This window comes from Cheilinus undulatus, linkage group 8, assembly GCF_018320785.1.
Source record: "Cheilinus undulatus linkage group 8, ASM1832078v1, whole genome shotgun sequence".
Lineage (NCBI taxonomy): Eukaryota > Metazoa > Chordata > Actinopteri > Labriformes > Labridae > Cheilinus > Cheilinus undulatus.
Window position 1 is genome coordinate 39,045,245 of NC_054872.1, and position 18,460 is coordinate 39,063,704.

The 18,460-nt window shown below is 40.7% G+C and overlaps 1 protein-coding gene across 1 annotated transcript in view; it reads left to right on the forward strand.

The window, feature by feature from the left end:
* Nucleotides 1-14,755: 14,755 nt before the first annotated feature.
* fam110d (family with sequence similarity 110 member D) overlaps nt 14,756-18,460 on the forward strand; it is a 29,024-nt gene continuing 25,319 nt past the window's right edge. Inside the window, exon 1 of the mRNA XM_041792467.1 lies at nt 14,756-14,883. The gene's annotated coding sequence lies outside the window, so the exon portion shown is untranslated. The remainder of the gene's footprint in view (nt 14,884-18,460) is intronic.

An 18,460-nucleotide genomic window follows, 5' to 3' on the forward strand; every position in this document is an offset into this window, starting at 1 on the left:
CTCACAGCTGTTTGTTTACACTTAACTTCAATAGGTAACCATGACTGCTGGATGGGTGTGACATGTTTAGATTTAACTTCCATTTCCATTTGGGCTGTTTTTCTTTTTTTTTACCAGATAGATTTTCAAAATATGTCCTGAAATTGAGGTTTTCAGTTACCCTACATGTTTCAGACAACATACTGGGATCACTAATTTGTGGCTGTATGGGATTCATGTTTTTTATTTCATTGGTCAAATTGAAAAAAGTTGTTTCAACATTATCCATTATCAGCTATTTGTTCTGACTTTTTTTCTGGCGTTCTGCATATTTTTCAGCTTCCCTCAATTGCTGCACATGGTGTTCAGATGTTACAACTGAAGACGGGGTTACAATTCTCCAAAAATACACTGTTGCTTGGCATACCTCTGCAGGCAAAGCCTTGGAAAGTGAACAAGAAGATTCCTAAACTTGTACCTCAAACTGGGCAACCTCCACACACAATAGGCTAAAAATAGGCCACTGGTCAAGCTGAATGTTTTGTGGATTTATCTCTGCCCTCAAGCATTGTCCAACTTCCCCTTTATTTGAACAGCTCTGTTCAGGCAATAGTCCTTGTAATGATCTCATAAAGGGTGTCACAGTGTTAGACCCTGGTGTCAAAAGCAGTAGTGTCCAGTTCAACAGAGGCTCCTTGATTTAATGACCATGTGACATTCGGCATGGGAGTCCCCTGAGGTTATCCACGGCTGGAGCCAGACTGTGCGTCTGCCAATCTTGCTCTGTCTCACCCCTTAATGCTCACACCGTGGGTCAGTCTGCTGCATGCACCCCTTAGGGGAGGTTGGACCAGTCCACACAAACTGCTGATTAGGGGGTACTAAAGCTTCCTGCGAGAGCTTGGACAGATCAAAGAAGGGAGAACGGCAGGCAAGTCAATCCAAGAACCCGGGCCAATCAAAGTTAAACTCAGGATAAGCCCTCTAGTTTCACCATGGGCCAATAGCTGTACACAATATGATTTCGATTAAGGTTGATGGCACTGGGAAAATCCTTTTTCTTTGAAACTCCAAGGGGTTAAAAGCCAAGACCACCTCAGTGAGTGACAGCCGTGAAAAATGGGAGCCTATACACAGCCAGCATCAGGGCGACATCTGCCAGAAAACAAAATCAGAGATCTGTGAGCTGAGGTTGAATGCAGAACTGGCCAACAGTCTTCAGGGACACGTCATGAACAGCTCCTTTCCTTAACAAGTAAACTCCAAACTCATTAGCCACCATTCTCCCAATAAATTTAACATCATATGAAGTTGTAAAGCTAGATAGTGTGTTTTATAAGTGGCTATCAAGCCTTTCTACTATCAAAGACAAGCACAAGAAAAAAAAAGCTGCCTCCCTCTTCCCTTGGATGTCATCCATATCTTGTGGTTTCTTGGTCAATTGGACACTGAAGTACAACTCACATCCTGGCACAGATACTGGTTGCGTGTTACTGTCCTCATCAAACAGGCAGCAAACACTTTGGATCCTCAGTGTGAAGCCTTTGGCCTGGCAGCAAGCTGTTGCTCTCCAGCACTCATTAACTGGTGCACCGTTTGGCGAACACATGGCTGATCCAAACCATTGGGAACCCCCATTAATTAAAATCTGAACTGTGTTTAGCTAAACCACATGTTTCTTATTATGTCATCATGCCTTGTTTCTGCCTTTAATACCCAAAAACATTTGCGTACGCAGAGGTCTGCTCTAAATTATCTTTTAAATAAATGTCACGAAAGATCCACTGGTGGGAAACTTCTCAGGAGCAAATGAGAGACAAGCAAACTACGCCACGTCAACAAGCCTCACATCCTTACAAGATGTGCCCACTTGGTTGCATGTTTTGGGACAAGGCTGGTGTTGACAAGCGCCAGTTCATGCACATCCGACCACCCAGATATTCAAAATACAGAGCCAAGACATGAAGGTAGATGTGAAGCCATGCATGTCCCTGCAGGTTGGGACTCTTTCGTAGTAAAAGGTCTGCTGTTGAGGGACGAGCACAAAGGAAGACCGGACTTCCATCCCTGAGGGGACAAAAGGGCCTGTTACAGAGCCACTTATCCTGATCAACACCTCTACCTGTGGACAGGTGATGAGACTTCTGTCTTCCTCCAGGGGATGACTACAAAGTAGAGAGGACCACCAAGAGATGGCCAATGTCCTCTTTCAGTGCCGTCACCCGTGGGTGAATTACAACAGGAAAAGCCGTTGGAGCATGAGGCTTTGTTGGGCGCGCTCAGGAACTGCGGGACAGAAAGGCTCAATCTGTAAACCATCTCTCCCAGATGACCCTAATGCTCAGTGTAGCTCATTAGCTAGCATCCAGGAGCAATACATCACCAGGCAACAGGAATACATGTGGAAACCATTCTCATTTCACCTGGTCCCTTTGCTATAGGGTACAGTTAAGGTGGAAGTTCCCTGTATCCCTAATGATGCTAATTGGTGGTATAGATGTAGAATAGACCCTGTTCTATAGGTCTTTACTGCTGTGTCTTAAGAGGAAGGTTGTATATATTACAGACTGAGGCGATTAGCTGGATCAAGATCCACATCTGTTCTGTGCCAGCTGTTTGACAGACTTTCAGTGCAAGGGCATGGTTTCCTTCTGCGATTAAGACCTTTGAGGTCTGTCTTGTTTTCAGAAAGAGCTGACTGTCCAGATTCATCCTCCATACAGGGCTGGATATTACATTAGCAAAAGACCCAAAACAGAAACAACACCCTCACTTGTTTTGGCCTTAAGTCTTAACACTGATAATATGAAAAGGAAAAATGTGCTCTCTCCGTGACCAAGAAAGAGAGAACCAGGCATGAAAAAGTCCTTACAAATGCAAGGTCATGAGAGTTTTTACTTCGTCTTTCACAAAACTACCCCTGTGTTCAGCTTGAATCAGGTGGTTGATATGATAAATGAGTTGTATTTAATTCAATTCAGAAATGTACATGGCATGAAATAGAAGTGATCTAATTCAGTGATTGTCAACTGGTGGGTCGGACCAAAAAGTGAGCCGCAAAGCCATTTTCAGTGGGTCATGAAGGTGTGCCTGGCAGGCTGAATCCCTCCTTCTTACCAAAGTCAGCAAAGGCCCAAGATTGGATAGTTCTTAAGATTGTCTTGCCAGATTATCCTGTGATGTGTTACAACTGGAGATCTTCCCTCTACAGTCTGATTGGAGGCGCTCCAACTTGAGATTGTAAACATTTAAAATGTTCAATACTTACAACCACAAATCCCGTTGTGTGTGGTGAGCACTGAGAAAAGCAGAGCAGATACTAGCATTGAACAGAGCGATAGCCAATCTGGAAGTGAGCTGAGGGAAGGACGAAAATGCAGCCATGGCAACAATAGTAAAGCAAAAGCATAAAGTCAGATGCATATCAGAAACTAAGGAGCAACTTGTTGATATCTGGCAACAAAACGAGTATTTAACAATGTGCACTGTAAAACATACCACAGATGAACTGACAAGGGAGGGAGCTAGACCAAAATGACAACTATAATAGACTTAGCATTTAGCTAACAGCTAACCACAGAAACTTGAAGTTTGACAGTGTGATATTTGTTGTTTTGAAAGATAAGACTGGGCAAAGACTCTGATAGTTGGTGAAAAGAATCCGTCAGTGTATGGTGTGCTGTTTTGATTCTTTCATTCTCTACCACACACTTTACAAACAAAACTAGAAAATCTGTGATTATTTGTCGTCATGTGTGAGGTCTCTCACATTGAAAACATTGGTTAAGTTTTGGGTTTGAGTCCAGCCTGTGGCACCTTTTCCCACGTGTCTCTCCTCTGCTCTCTCACCTCTATTTCCAATTCTATCCACTGTCCTCCTCTATCAATAAAGGCATAAAAAGCCCAAAAATATATCTTAAACATCTTGTTTCTTCTTTTTTTAAAACCTGTTTTTTCCTGGTCCTTCTGATAATTGAAGTGCGGCATTTTATCAATAAATAAATCTGAATGGCTGAACATTTCATTAGATTCATTTAGAGTCTGTGGTATCGATTTTTCATGGAGTTGATAGTGAGTCCTGAGGCTAGACCAGTTAGGAACCACTGATCTAAACAGCTGTATAAATCTCTAAGTCCTGTAGCATAATTCACTCCATTGTGTGCTGCCAAGGGTGGTACAACCAGTTATAAGGTTTAGGGGGCAATACTGTGTTTGCATAGGGTCAGGTAGGATTGGATCTATTTTTCCGATAAATGAATAAAATCATCATTTACCAACTGCATTTTGTATTTATTAAAATGATCTTTGGCTGATATTAACATTTGTTTAATGATATTAAACATTTATGTGACAAATATGCAAAAAAAAAATAAGAAAGGGGGGAAATGGTAGAGTTTGATTTTAAGAAGAAGCTGACCCCAGCTGCTTTTGGTTGCTATCAATCAAACTATAAAAACATCGTTGAGCCACATCTTGTGACTATTTAAGGAATAATTTGATACTAAAACATTTGATTTTTAAAGGAGCATCATTTCAATATCAGACAACGCAGACAGAATCTGTCACTACAATCACACTGTCCTCATTTTTATCTTGTTCCAACAAACAGCTCCACTTTGACAGACTTCAATATTATTGCAGGTGTCAGAGCTGCTATCTAGACATGACAACCTCTTGCAGCTGACAGACACTGACCCATATTCTGAAACTAATCCCCTGCTTTCCAGTGTTTATTTTCATGGAAAGTCTGCATGTGTTAGTTTGGGTCGGATGTGTGGAGAACTACTGGCTGTCTGACCTCTTAGTTCGTCTGAAAACGTGCTCTTCATAATGCCAGCTCCTTCTCTGGCGAGGCCCTCCAGCGTCTGGTATTGTCTCACCACAGGAAAGATGTTCTGCCAAAGGCTATGGATCCCTGAGCCAAGCTGAAATACCCAGACAATGTTTCCCCATATGTGAGGTAGCTGCTTTCCTCTGTACTCACACAAATATTGATCTTTAATATAGGGGAATATTACACACCACATTCCTGCCATTCTTATGATACATGTTGGATTCCTACCCTTATGTTGACTGTTTTGTTCAGCTTACATAAAGAGCTGGTTAGAGGCATGTCAGCAGATGGCTCTGATCCACAACACAGCACTTCACACCTCGCTACGATTCAGCTGCAACCCAGACATCCATCAGAGCTGTGGCATGTTGGAGCAGAAACAAAACAATGCTTCATGTACGTCCAAATAACTGTGGCCCACAGAACAGAACCATTCTGACATTTACAAGACGATGCCAACATCTCCCTCTGGTTCGTGTCTCATCTTTTGTTGAGCTACGTTTTGAGCATTCAAACTAAACACGGTAGGGGCATGCTTCTCCCCCACCAGAAGTAAACTCTAAACAAAAGGCGTCGTAACAGGCAGGACTGTGGTGGGAAAAGGGGTAAGGGTCAGCACAAAGGCCTAAATAAACATACCGGTGTGAGCACGTTGAGGTCAACCACCAGGTCTGGGCCTACACTCATGCAGAGATCAGAAGAGGAGGGAAAACGGCCTCTTCTGCATAAGATCTTTGAATGGATAAAAGATTCAGGATCCACCTGAAGCGCTCAGGAAGACGGGACAGCAGAAAGGTCAAAGCTGTCCAAGAAATTCTTCTGTTTCAACCAGCAAAAGCAAATTTGGTTTGTTGGAAACTTAAAATAATCAGAATAACAATGCTGAATGTGTGAGTAGAAACAACACATGACTCAATACTGCTTATTGTCATATTATTTGTTCTGTTCTGTTGTTTTGCAACTGAATCTACTTCTGACAACTGTTTTTACAACTTTGATCAATACAAAGCATTGATTTAAGTTTGGAGGAAGTTCCAATAGAAGTTCTGTTAAATGCAAAGATCAAAGCTGATGTGAAGCACAACTAAGCCAAGGTGGCCTCTAAATTTCCTACCAAAACTACAGTTTATCCTACCATATCAGCAGTATTGGGGATTTTTTCCACAGGGTAGAGAAACTAGCAACAAACACAACATGAGGGATTTAGATACTGGATTTTTGCAGATATCCTCTATGATAGTATTTACATATTCATTTAAGTTGATGATATCGATACAGATATATAAATGTAATTCAGATCTAAACTTCAGTTCTTAAAACACACTCTAAAGTTTAAGGACCAGATCTTAAGGAGATGAACAAAGTAAAGATTCAGCCGACAACAGTCTGTTGGTCCTGCCTAAAACTCTACAAACTTATTAGAACATTCAGCCTATATTTACAGCATACATACATAGGCTGTCACACTTAACTGTTTCAGAGCATGAAATAAATTTTGGTATTAGACAGAGATAACCAGAACAAATAATCAATGCAGTGGCGTGCAGATGGCTTAGTGGTTTAAGGCGCGACCCATGTACGCTGGCGGCCTGGGTTCGGATGCAGCCTGCATGTGGCCCTTTGCTGCACGTCTCTCCCCACTCTCTTCACCATTTCCGACTCTATCCACCGTCCTCCTCTATTCAATAAAGGCAAAAATGCCTAAAAATAAATCTTAAAAAAAGAAAAAATCAATGCAGATTTTATATGATGATTTCATTTATTAAGGGAAAAAGCCATCCAAACCTATCTGGCCTTATGTGAAAAAGTAATTTCCCGCTAAAAATAATACATCTGCAGGCAAGTGTTGGAGTGAACTGGCAATGAGACTTTCACATCGCTGTGGAGGGATTTTAGCCCACTCTTCTTTGCAGACTTCTATAAATTCAGCCACATTTAAGGGTTTTCCAGTATGAATGGCCTGTTGAAGGTCATGCAACAACATCTCAATCATATTTCAGTCTGGACTTTGACTAGGACACTCCAAAACTTTCATTTTTCAAGCCATTCAGGGGTGGACTTGCTGGTGTGCAATTCAGCTTCAGGTCCCAAACTGATGGCCGGACATTCTCCTTCAGGATTTTCTGACAGAGAGTAAAATTCATGGTTCCATTATTAACAGCAAGTCATCCTGATTCTGAATCAGAAAAGCTTCCACCACAATGTTTGACTGTTGGTATGATGTTCTTTAAATGAAATTCTGTGTTAATTTTACACCAGACGCACACCTTCTAAAAGTTCCACTTTTTTTTTGATTCCACAGAATATTTTCTCAAAAGTCTTGAGGATCATCAAGATGTTTTTGGCAAATGTGAGATGAGCCTTTGTGATCTTTTTAGTCAGCAGGTTTTTTTCTCCTTGGAACTCTCCCACATATGGCATTTTTGCCCAGTCTCTTTCTTTTTGTTGAATACTGACCTTAGCTGAGTCAGGTGAGGCCTGCGGGTCTTTGGATGCTGGTCTGGGTTCTTTTGTGACCTCCTGGATGAGTTGTCAGTGCGCTGTTGGAGTACTTTTGGTAGGCCACTGCTAAGATGGTTCGACACTGTTCATAGTTTTCTCCATTTATGGATAATGGCGCTCATCATTGTTCACTGCAGTCCCAAAGCCTTAGAAATGGCTTTGTAACCCTTTGAACTTCTTAGATGACACCATGATGTGTGTAGCTTTTTGAGATCTTTTACCCTCCTTCACTTTGTCAGACAGGTTCTATTTAAAGGATTTCTTGACTCAACCAATCTGGCAGTAATCAGGTCTGGGTGTGACATGAAATCTGCTTTGCAAGGTTATGAAATTACTAAAATGTCCACAGATCTTTTATTACTATTTCATTCTACGTGTTTTTAAGTGATACAATCTTGTTTTTTTTTTGTACCAGTAATAGTATCAAAAAGTACCAAAACTTTCAAAAGAACTTCTTTGTAATCAAAATCAAGACTTCACCCAGTATCTGGTGCCTAGGGCTTGTACTTTTCTGAGATATAAAACAAGTAACATTTAAAACAGAGTCATATCCAAGTTTGAAAGTCTGGGATTCTGACAGTGCTTGATTAATGCATTATCTGGGCAAAAACACAGAAAATCAACCCTTTTTTTCATTCCAAGGCCATCAAGTTCAATAAACTTTGATTGATACCAAAACAGCTTAAGATGCCCCAGGCACCTTACTGCTGGACTGAACCTAGAGCTAGTACATCACTGGGTAGCTCAGACGATTACCTCTGTAGCTCCAAATAGCCACCACATGGCTCACAAGGCCGGCATCAGCTACAGACATGTCAGCAAATGGCCCAAGATGGGCCAGGGCAGGAAGCTGGGCACGCTATGGTTTCCGCCCTTTGAAGTGTCATTAATCCTGAAGCCAGTGTTGGCATGTGTGTACTTTTTGCGTACTCCTCTTTTTCAGAGTGAGCTCTTTTTTGACCGGTCAGCAATTTCTGAAAAGCCTCTTAGAGAATCAAAGTTTGATTGTTGTGATCTGGTCTTCCACTGTCAACAAACCCCATAGAAAACTGTAAACGAACAATATACAATATTCTATCATTTGACTTCCCTACAGACCTCAGCTCATCGGTTCCTCCCTGTGATTATTTTGATTGCTCTAAAGGACATTACGAAAATAAAGTTTAGAAAAAGACTACAAAGTTAGAGTCATTTTCATAAGTTTGACAAGTTTTTGTGCCATGGAGGGACAGAAATGAAAACTCTGTCAACCTCACTGACTCTATTTCCCTGATTTTGTGGGTATCCAGTTTCTTCATATGGAATAACATGTGTAAACAGGAGCTGCATGACGGGGTCCTCATCCCTGTCTCTGAGGAAACTGGTTTAAAGGCGGCTTATAAGAAAGTGCTGAAGCATTTGAATAAGAAGATGTAGAAAGTATTTAAAACATGCATGCCTCTGCCCATCAATCCTTTAAAATGTGTCAGAGCAGATACTTGTGGAGTGCTGATAACTTCTGTGGCTTAATACTGTGATATAAACTGCTTTTGTGAGTCATTTCTCAAAGATTTACCCTTCAAGTTTTCCAAACTCAATCCTTGGTTCTAAACTGAGAGGCATGATTTAAAAGAGGTTGATATATACGGCATCTTATCAAATTATAATCTTAAAGTCAAATATGTAAGGATCTGCTTGAGTTGCAAGGACTTAAAATGTTAAGTTAAATAAAATAACGATAGGAAATCATATCTGAAACTTCTGATGCATGTAGAATTAATCTGTTTATGTATTTAAGGAGCCCACAGACCAAAGGTTTCCCTCTTAAATGGCTGTATATGGAGATGCAGATGCTTCTCTTGTAAATATCAACAGTCAGTATGTTTACATGTGGAAAAGGTCAATTTATTGTGTTAGTCCATCAAAAACTGGACAATTAAAATACATGTTAACATTACCAAGTTAAAGGTTTCACACTACAACACCTAGATAGTGTGGTTTGAGATTGATTCACTCATTAAATCTGACCCAAACTCCACAGTTTCCATGCTGGTAACAAATCATCAGCCTATAATCCAGAGGAACAGCATGCATCCCATCCCCAAAGTCAAGTGAAGAGCAATTACGAAATGTAAAGAGCTGTAAAGCTCTATACAACAGGTTTGCTGTCGCTATCTTGTTAGAAACATCAAATGGAAAAAGGCCCAATAGAAACTAGACGTAAGAGGGCAGAGTTTCCCACACATACATGATACTGAGGCAGGGCACCAAAGTATATTCGCAGTGTCTTTGCTTGCCATTTCTTCTTCCACTTTTTTCAATCCCTATAAAAATTTAGCTTCTTGCGCCATTTTTTCTGCAGCTGCATGCAACCAATACCATCCTGTACTCCTGCAATTTAGGACGACGACTGCAATACGCTATGTCATCAACAGTAGGCCTCTACACAGGCAGCTCAGCTTACAAAAATGTGGTGTGAATCTTTTCAAAAGGCGAGTGATATTTGAGTGTCTATGTGCAAAAGAATACTGTCCAAGAGCAAAAAACAAACCTACAAAACAGGGCTGGGTATCGCCACTGCTTGTCTGAATCAATTTGATTCCTATTCATAAGGTCGAAACTCGATTCAATTTTAAGTTGGAAACAGTACAAGTAACCTTCCGCAAGGCACATTATTAGTAAAAACAGTAAAGTTTCAAGCAGCATGAGTGGCGAAAGAATGATGAAAGGCCTAAATTTAAAGTGTGAAAAAAATCCACTAATAACATTACTCATAAAATATTTTAATATAATTCTTTTTAGATGTTACTTATCACTGTACGTCCTAATAAATTTTATTTTTCTAAAGATGGTGCTGTGCATAACTTTTAGGCATGTCTGGGCTTAAAAATGGAGGCTTAAGTAAGGCGTAGATGTGGTGAGTAAGCTTGCCTGAGGGCGTGAAGGATTGACACACCCCAGTCATGCTCTGGATGTTCTTGCATTTTACCAGGAACAGGAAAGTAATCTGTTGAAAAATAAAGTCCATACCTTTAGCTCACAGTAAGGGGGACTGAAGTGGCAGGTAAGTGTCCAAACAGGTACCAGGGTTCCCACAAGCCCCTGGTCCCACTTAGATGTCCCAAGGGCCAAAAAAACCTCCGGCAGTCTCCAAGCAAATCACCATGGATGAAAAGGCCTGGACAAAAGAGATGTCGTCGAGCTTGTCCTTGGGTGCTGAATGACACACGTGTCGGGCTTGACTCTGGCCAACCTCTACCCCCCTCCAGCCCAGGCCAAGGCCAATCGGGCCCCTTAATGGATCCTTAGCACCATACATGCCTAAAACTTATGCACATGACTGAATGCAACAAATGAATAACGAGAAAAAATCAAAATAAAATGTTTACTATCAGAATCACAGAAAAGAAATGTTAGGGGACAGACAGCCTAGCAGTAAGGTTGTGCTCCAAGCACAGAAGAGTCTTCCAGCCGGACTGAACAGCGATTAATTTGACCTATGGCTCCTTTCCCACGTCATTCCCAGCTCTCTATCGCTGATTTCCCACACTACTCTTACTACTTGTCCTGTCCTCTTCAAATTAAGGCATAAATCCCCTTAAAAATGTAAACTGTTGTGTATTGACTGAATAAGAATGTCAAAGAACACTATGTTGTATCCACTTCATCAAAACACTACAATAAGGAAAGAGAGGTTCAGTGTTTGATTATATGCCATAGTGTTGTTTAAGGAATTTAAGATATTTAACAATGGGGTCCTCATACTTGAGGCTAATGCTTTATGGGGGTCCTGACAGGACAGGTTTTTGGATAACAGTGGACTTGCAATGACAGTGTATCAAATGTTCTTACTGTACAACAAGCTTTGTCAACAATGACCAGCCTGATCCCCAATGTTGTGAAACATCTCCGATCCTTTGGATCCTAGATGTAACCCTGTTGTCTCCTTGCCCGCTCAGTACGTGATCTTTCACAGCTTTTACAGGATTATCACCCCTTAGTTAACAGGGTCCTAAACAGCTGACTGGCACCAGGAAGTGTGCTAGGAATTAGCCACCTGCTACGCTTTGCCATAGCAGCACAGAGAGAACTACCAGCACAGGAAGCGTCCTACTGGGGGCAAATATGGCATCAAACGAGTGAGAGGTTGCTTACCACCACGCACACACACGGTGCTCTGCAGGAAGTCAGGCTTCCTTGAGTCGTGGCTGTGAGGTCAGAGATCAGGGATCGGGATCAGCAGATCGTGTTTCTACACCCAGATGTGGCAGAGGACGGCCATGGCTCCAGTCTGGAGGTGCCCCAAATGAAGCGTGACTGCATGCTCGTTTCTGCAGAAACAGGAACTTCTATTTTGAGAAATGCCATTCTTGAATTAAAACATAAGCGTATTGATCTCATTTTAAAAACTGTATTCTTTCAAAGCTTTACTGAGCTTGCTCGCTATTTTTAGGCATCAGATTCCTACAGTTTCATAGCTTGAAAATAATTTTGAAACACTTTTTCCTGTAGGCTCAGGGCATGTTTCACAGGGACAGTTAAAGTCAAGTGTGAAATGGTCCTCTGAGGCAACACAGCAGAAGAAGGAGAGGAGTGTGCCTGTGTGATAAATGCATCTGAGCCTTAGCATGACTGTTTGGAGCGTGTTTATACTCTCAGTAAAATATTTCCAGTGGCTCTCTGGCACTGCACAGTTCTGCGTTCGCTCACTCGCCTGCCTGCCTGCCCTGTCAGGAGTGATGAGCTCGAGAATGAGAAACAGGTGTGTGTGAAATGTGTGGATCACTCCTTTATCTCTCTCACTCGCTTTCCCCCTCTCCTGACCTTTCTGAGCCAGTCATGCTGTGTTTTATGACAAAAGGGGATGAAGGGAGGAGGGTTAGTAGAGAAAACACAGGAGGAGACCTGCTGTTTATTCTATACTTTCTATCATTTAAAGCATGCTTTCTATCATCCAGGGCACAGTGGTATTGCGCTGTAACTTCACCAAAATGTACTATGGCTAATTCAGATAAAAATATGTACAAAACTTACATTACTACTGAGTTCATACAATTATTTTATCACTTTTTATACAAGTGTAAAATCAGTTTAAATGAGCTATTTCCTGAATCATTTTTCACTGCAGGCTAGGGTATCATTAAGTTCAAAATAGCTTATTAACATATAAAAGGCAGCAATGGGTGGGTGACAGAGCAGAGGACAATAAATGAAAAAAAGTCATGTGACTGAACTAAACTTTAGATCATTTTCTTGTGTTTTAGTCTGTCATGTGACATGAACTACATCAAAGAGGGTTTTAGGCCTAAAAGTGCTCGGATTATGTGTGACATGTGCTGATTGTGAGACCACTAAAGCTGAAAGTCCACACAGATAATGTGTGAAGTGCACTGTTGAGCTTTATTCATCAAAAGCAGGAGGATAACAGTGATTAAACACAATCAATCAAATGCTGGATTAATATTAGCTAACACCTTATCACCTGAAAGAGAGTATTTGTTTAGCACTTCAAGTAATAAACTTAGCAGTTTTAGTGTTTTACTTATAGATTTAAAGGAGTATTACACCAATTTGTTGAGTTTGGTTTATTGATTAGCAGTGCTCCCTTTAATAGTTATGGCTACACAGGCTACTTGCTTGGTGCCTATTAGCTACTGGTATCATGCTAACAAGTTTCCCTGTATCATCACTGACGAGCAAACAGAGAAAAAATGTGATGCTACATATAATATAAGATAAAATGTAGATTTAACGTGGTAAAGTGGTGCGTCCAGAAGTGGGGATACTCTTAGTTTTAAAGAACGTATACTCTACTGTGACAAAAAAAAGGCGGGTATACTCTGCACATACCCTGCACTACACCACTGTGTTTAACCTCCTCATTTTGACATTTTCACAAAAAGTTCTGAATTTCTTGAAAAAATCCTCACACATTTTCAAGAATTTTAAACAAATTGCCTAAATTTTTTTGTGAAAATTCCTAAACATTTTTTAAAGTACCTCATAAGACATTCCAATAACTTCCCAAAATATGTCATGAAATTCCTGAAAAAATTCAAGCAAATTCCCCTAAATTTAAAAGTAAATCCCCCCTAAAATGTCTTGTCAAATTTCCCATGAAAATTCCAAATAAATTAAAACCCTGAAGACTTCTAATGAAATAAAAAAAATATTACAAAATAAATACACTTGTCAAAATATGCAAACATCATCCAGATTTCTAGATTTTGAAAATACTTGTAAATGTTCAGATGTTCACATGAAAGTTCCTGAAATTTTCTTAGCAAAATTACCCCACATTTCAAGCATATAACTTAAACTTCAGTGGACACTCTGTACATTTATCTCAAAAATTAGAATAATAGAAATTATAACTATATTTCAAGAAAGCACAGTGATGTCCTCATATGTACATGCAGGATTGTGAAGGTTAATATGCTTGGATATGCTCACGAGCTTAGTATAAGAAACTGACGGTACCTGTTTCACGTTAGCATGTTAGCATCGTCAAGTAGTAGCATGCTAACGTTAGTACGGTTTAAAACCGTTTAGAATTACAGTTAGCTTACTTTTATGTATTACCTCGATAGCTACGCTGTTAGCATAGTTGGCTGTAGAAGTTTAGTTGTTTTCCGTGTTCAGTCGACTTCAGTGAACATTTTTGGGCAGTAAATATACCTTCAAGAATATGTAAATAAAATATAAAAGTTAGCATGTGGTCTTAATTTTTTTTTCACTGAGAAAATAAGTGCTAGCTTATCACTCAAGGGATATTAGTTAAAAGGAATTGGCATTCATAAAGTTTTTTTTCCTCAAACATGGACACAGAAGTGTTATTACGGTAAATACCCATATCATGATAACTCATATTCACGACGAATATCAATATTAGCATTACAATAAGGGTTTTAGGGTGGCAGAATAGTCTTTTAGGCTATTTAAGCCTCAGTCAGTGATTTGATATTGAAGTTTTACTACCAAGGCTTGAACAATGCTAATGGTACAAACGGACTTACTATTGTATAAAAACGTAAAAAAAACTGAGCCAGGTTCACAAATGCTTAAATTATTAGCTATAATAACTAGCATAGCAGTAGGAGTCTTTGTGTGCTGAAGATAATAGTCTTGAAATATTTAGCCTTGCCTAAAATAAATATCAATAAAGTTGGTTTGAGCTCACATATTCCATTGAATTGAATTCTGCTGCAACCACGGATGGCAACTTAAACAATGATGCTACATTACTTATTATGACGTGATATTTAACACTTTCGTCTCCCTCCTCATCCACAGCCCCCCAGCCGCTCTGCTCCTCTCCTTGCAGGCTACACAGGAGTCAGTTTACACAGCCTCGCATACCTGCTCACCCTTCCTTCTCCTCCTCCTCCTCTTCCCCCGCTGCAGGGAGGTCGGGACTCCCTCTTTATCGCTGCTGCCATGCAGAGGTCCGTCAGTGTGCCATCAGTCCGCGCAGAGCGCAGAGCGCAGCGCCACGCTGAAGCAGACCGTGTGTCACACAGAGAGGAGCTCCACAAACCTTTACGGGATTTCAAAGACAACACGAGGGGATTATTTCCTGAATGAAAAAGGTGAGCAAAGAGCTGACTGTCACTTTTAACTGTTCTGTTGACGTGTGATTTATTTTTAGAAGTTTTTCGGTATGGATCAGTCCGGTCATGAATGGATTCAGTCGTTCGGCGATGTAGCCTGATTGTTTTCTGACTTTTCTTCTTGTTTTGATTATGTGCCAGCAGTTTTTTAACCAGTTTTCCATGATCGAAAGATTGACCACACATTAACTGAACCTTATGCGAATTTAACAGCTGAGCAAACAGACAAATGCGCACGTATTGCGCTGGTTCTGTTTATCTGTGGCACCCAATTGTGACTTTTGTTAACACTTTAGTGAGATACTTGGCGATAAATCACCTCAGTACTTTTAAGATGCCATTGAAATGATAAAATGCATACATATCCTTTTCTACAAATGCTCCACGTGTGTAGCCTTTCAAAATTTTACAGCAGGATTCAGTTTGTCTTTTTAACAGTCATGTCTGAGAGCTTTATGGTGTGTGTTTAGAGCTGCCCTATGAGAAAAAATCTTCTGGCAGCAGGTTTATGATGAATGTCAGGCTGATCTATAAACAACAGCTCAGATTTATGGATCCAAAATAGTTTTTCTGTGCTGCACTTCATCATCTGCCATGTAAACCTATAAATGGACCCAGGTTAGAGTGCAGTCAATATTAGCTGCATAGTATGGAGAGGATGAGAGACAGAGAAATGATTGACCACTGTGCTCTGATTAAAGCAGATACAGCCGACCCGGTGCAGCAGGTTTATCCCCTCTTACCTCTCCTCTGCACTCAATATTTACATCTGGATTAAATTAAAGGAATTGCACAAATGAGGCTCTGGCTTTTAAAGGTCTAATCAAGGAAGAAACTTTTTAAACGTCAAACTAAATCAAGCATTTTCCTAAAAGTATCATTTATGCTAATTAAAAACAACATACTTATAGCCTTAGACAGTGTTACTTGAGAACTTAGTAGGAACAAAAGAAAGTTTGAGACCTGAGGGTCATTATGCAACACACCCACTCTAAACTGAAGAGACTGTCTCCTCGGAGGAGACAATCACATGCCCTGAGGGTCAGCTCCACCTTGACCCATCCAACCCTCTCCTGTAACTCTGTACCAATGTGTTCAATTCATCCTGAGCTGGTGTGATCAGTGTGGGGTCAGGAGAATAAACAAGTTAACAGGCAGACTAAACAGACCACACATGTCCTGTAAACACACGCACCCTGCGATTCATAGGTGAGCACGTGTCGGTTTGGCCGGTGCACAGCAGCAGCAGCAGGAGGAGGTTTAATTCATGCTTTCTGATGCAGATCATGAACAGGCTTAACTGTTACTTTCCAGAGGGAGAGGTGGTCTTTTTTCCCGTCTGAGACACTAAACTAGCTCAAAAAGACGAGCAACTAAGGAAATAACTAGTCAAAACCAAAGCAGTATTTTGTATCTCAACCAGTGGATGTTTTTTATTATCACTACTCCTTCACCAAGCTCATATTTTTGAGGTTGTGGTTGAACATGAAACCATGCAAATATTAATACTGATGCTCTGTATGAGCTGCAAAAGCACACAGGACCATAAACAACAGGGTTGACTGATTCTTAGGGATGTCAGAGGTCATGGTTTGATTCAAACATCCATTTTTCGGGTCATGGTTCAGTGTAGCTTTGGTCCAACAAGAAAAATGTGACAAGAAATCCAAGATGCATGTTTCCAGGTTTCTCTTTTAGGTTTCCCATCTTGTTGCAAACAAAACCATGCAAAGCCCTGTTATAGTAAGACTAATGCAACAAATGGACTGCAATGTATGAATATATTGACAAGATTGACTGCCAGATTTTTTTCTCAGAAAACATGCCCATACACATGTACAAGACAGGATAAGAAATGGCATGTACTTCTTGGCTCATAGTGGTTGCTAAAGTTGACACAGACCATATTTTTTTCACAGGAACTTTAAGGAGTGATGATTCTTGATAGCTTCCAAATTCTATGATTAAGCTTTCCCGTAAGGAACTAGCAGATTGTGTTGATTCTGGCGACCCCTGTGGACAAAACAGCGCCCCTTATCAGTTAATTTTGCCCCACACGTGTAAGTTGTAAATCGTAGCTGCTTACTTTTTGTGGTATAAAATGTCACAAGGAAGATAAACATTGTACAGTCACCCTTCAGTTTGTGCTTTTCAAAGTAAAAGCCTGGTTTGGCATTTAACTGGAACTCATTTAATTTGATTGCTATTATTCTGTAATTGAATCAAGTGAATCAAGTCACTTGTTGGGAGAGTTATTGAGGTAAAACTTATGGAGAAAGACAGGGCTGTGACAGCATGAAGGTGCAGCCAGCACTCACCTGGCTTTAAAGGCATGATGGCGTGAGCTGGAGCTGACACGTGCTGCAGCTGTCATGCAGCCAACACGCACCAGTCTGAAATGTCCTTTAGCCTCCAGCAGTCTTTTGGACATTAATAAAAGCTGCTAAAAATTTATCGGCCTTTATGTTTATGCTCTAGTTGTTGTTGAAGGTTGCAAAAGGCATCAGTATGAATATAAATCAGTTTCAAGTTTTGGTTGTTAAATGACGCAGGTTTTGCTGCATGTAAAATTGTTTATTTTTCAGAAGTTTTAGCAGACAACCTGATCTAACTTGCCTGAAAGCTTAAATGAGTCACAGCTCAAAAACACCTCCAGCTGACATCAATTCTTCACGTTAAAAGCAGGATACAAACAACTCTGTGAATGAATACCAACCTGCAAAATTACAGTTTGTAGCAGCTGTAAACAGTCCACCCTCCCTTTTTTTCTGTCCTTGGTTCATGTAGCAGTCTGCTAATTTTCCATCTCTATTTTGGCTGCATCTGTGTTTGATGCTGATCCCAGTGGAGAAGACGAGATAACACCCCCCCCCCCCTCCCCCTTTCCGTCGCAGAGAGCCCGGAGCCCGGGGGCAGCGAGAGCAGTGCTGCTCGATCCAGTCTCCGTCTGGGGTGTTGACAGGAGGTCTGACATCATTAGCATGACTAAATGAAATGTAATTTAGGTCTTTGCCTTTTCGTTTTGCTCACAGCACCAGCAGCGATAGTGATGATGGTGGTGTTGGTGGCGCACCACTTTAAAAAAAGCCTGCAGAATCGTGTTGACTTTATGACTTTTGAGGCATTTAACTTGAGCAGCCACCATCCAGATGACCTCTGTTGAGTTATTATGAGATCTAATAGTTCTCCAGGATTTCTCTTTGTCTTTATTTTCTAATTTCTCCTTTTTTATTCTTACCCAGCAGTGTTTTTTGAGGCTTTACAAGTGTATAATCTGAATTTTTCAAGCCACATCACTGCTGACTGCATAGAACGAGTGGAAGCCGCAGGATATTTCATGGGTTTACTTCACAATGGGCCGCTCATGTGTTTCTTATCACTTAAAGTTCAGGCGTACCGCAGCAACATTCAAGGCATGTTTCTGCTTCCTGTTCTAGGGTCTGGTTTTGAAAACATCACATTTTCAGAGGGATGTCAAACATTTGTTCTGTTTAATCCACGTTTTGTTGCATGGCTCAATGAAAAGACCCCCAAGTTATGGCGGGAAGCCTGAATT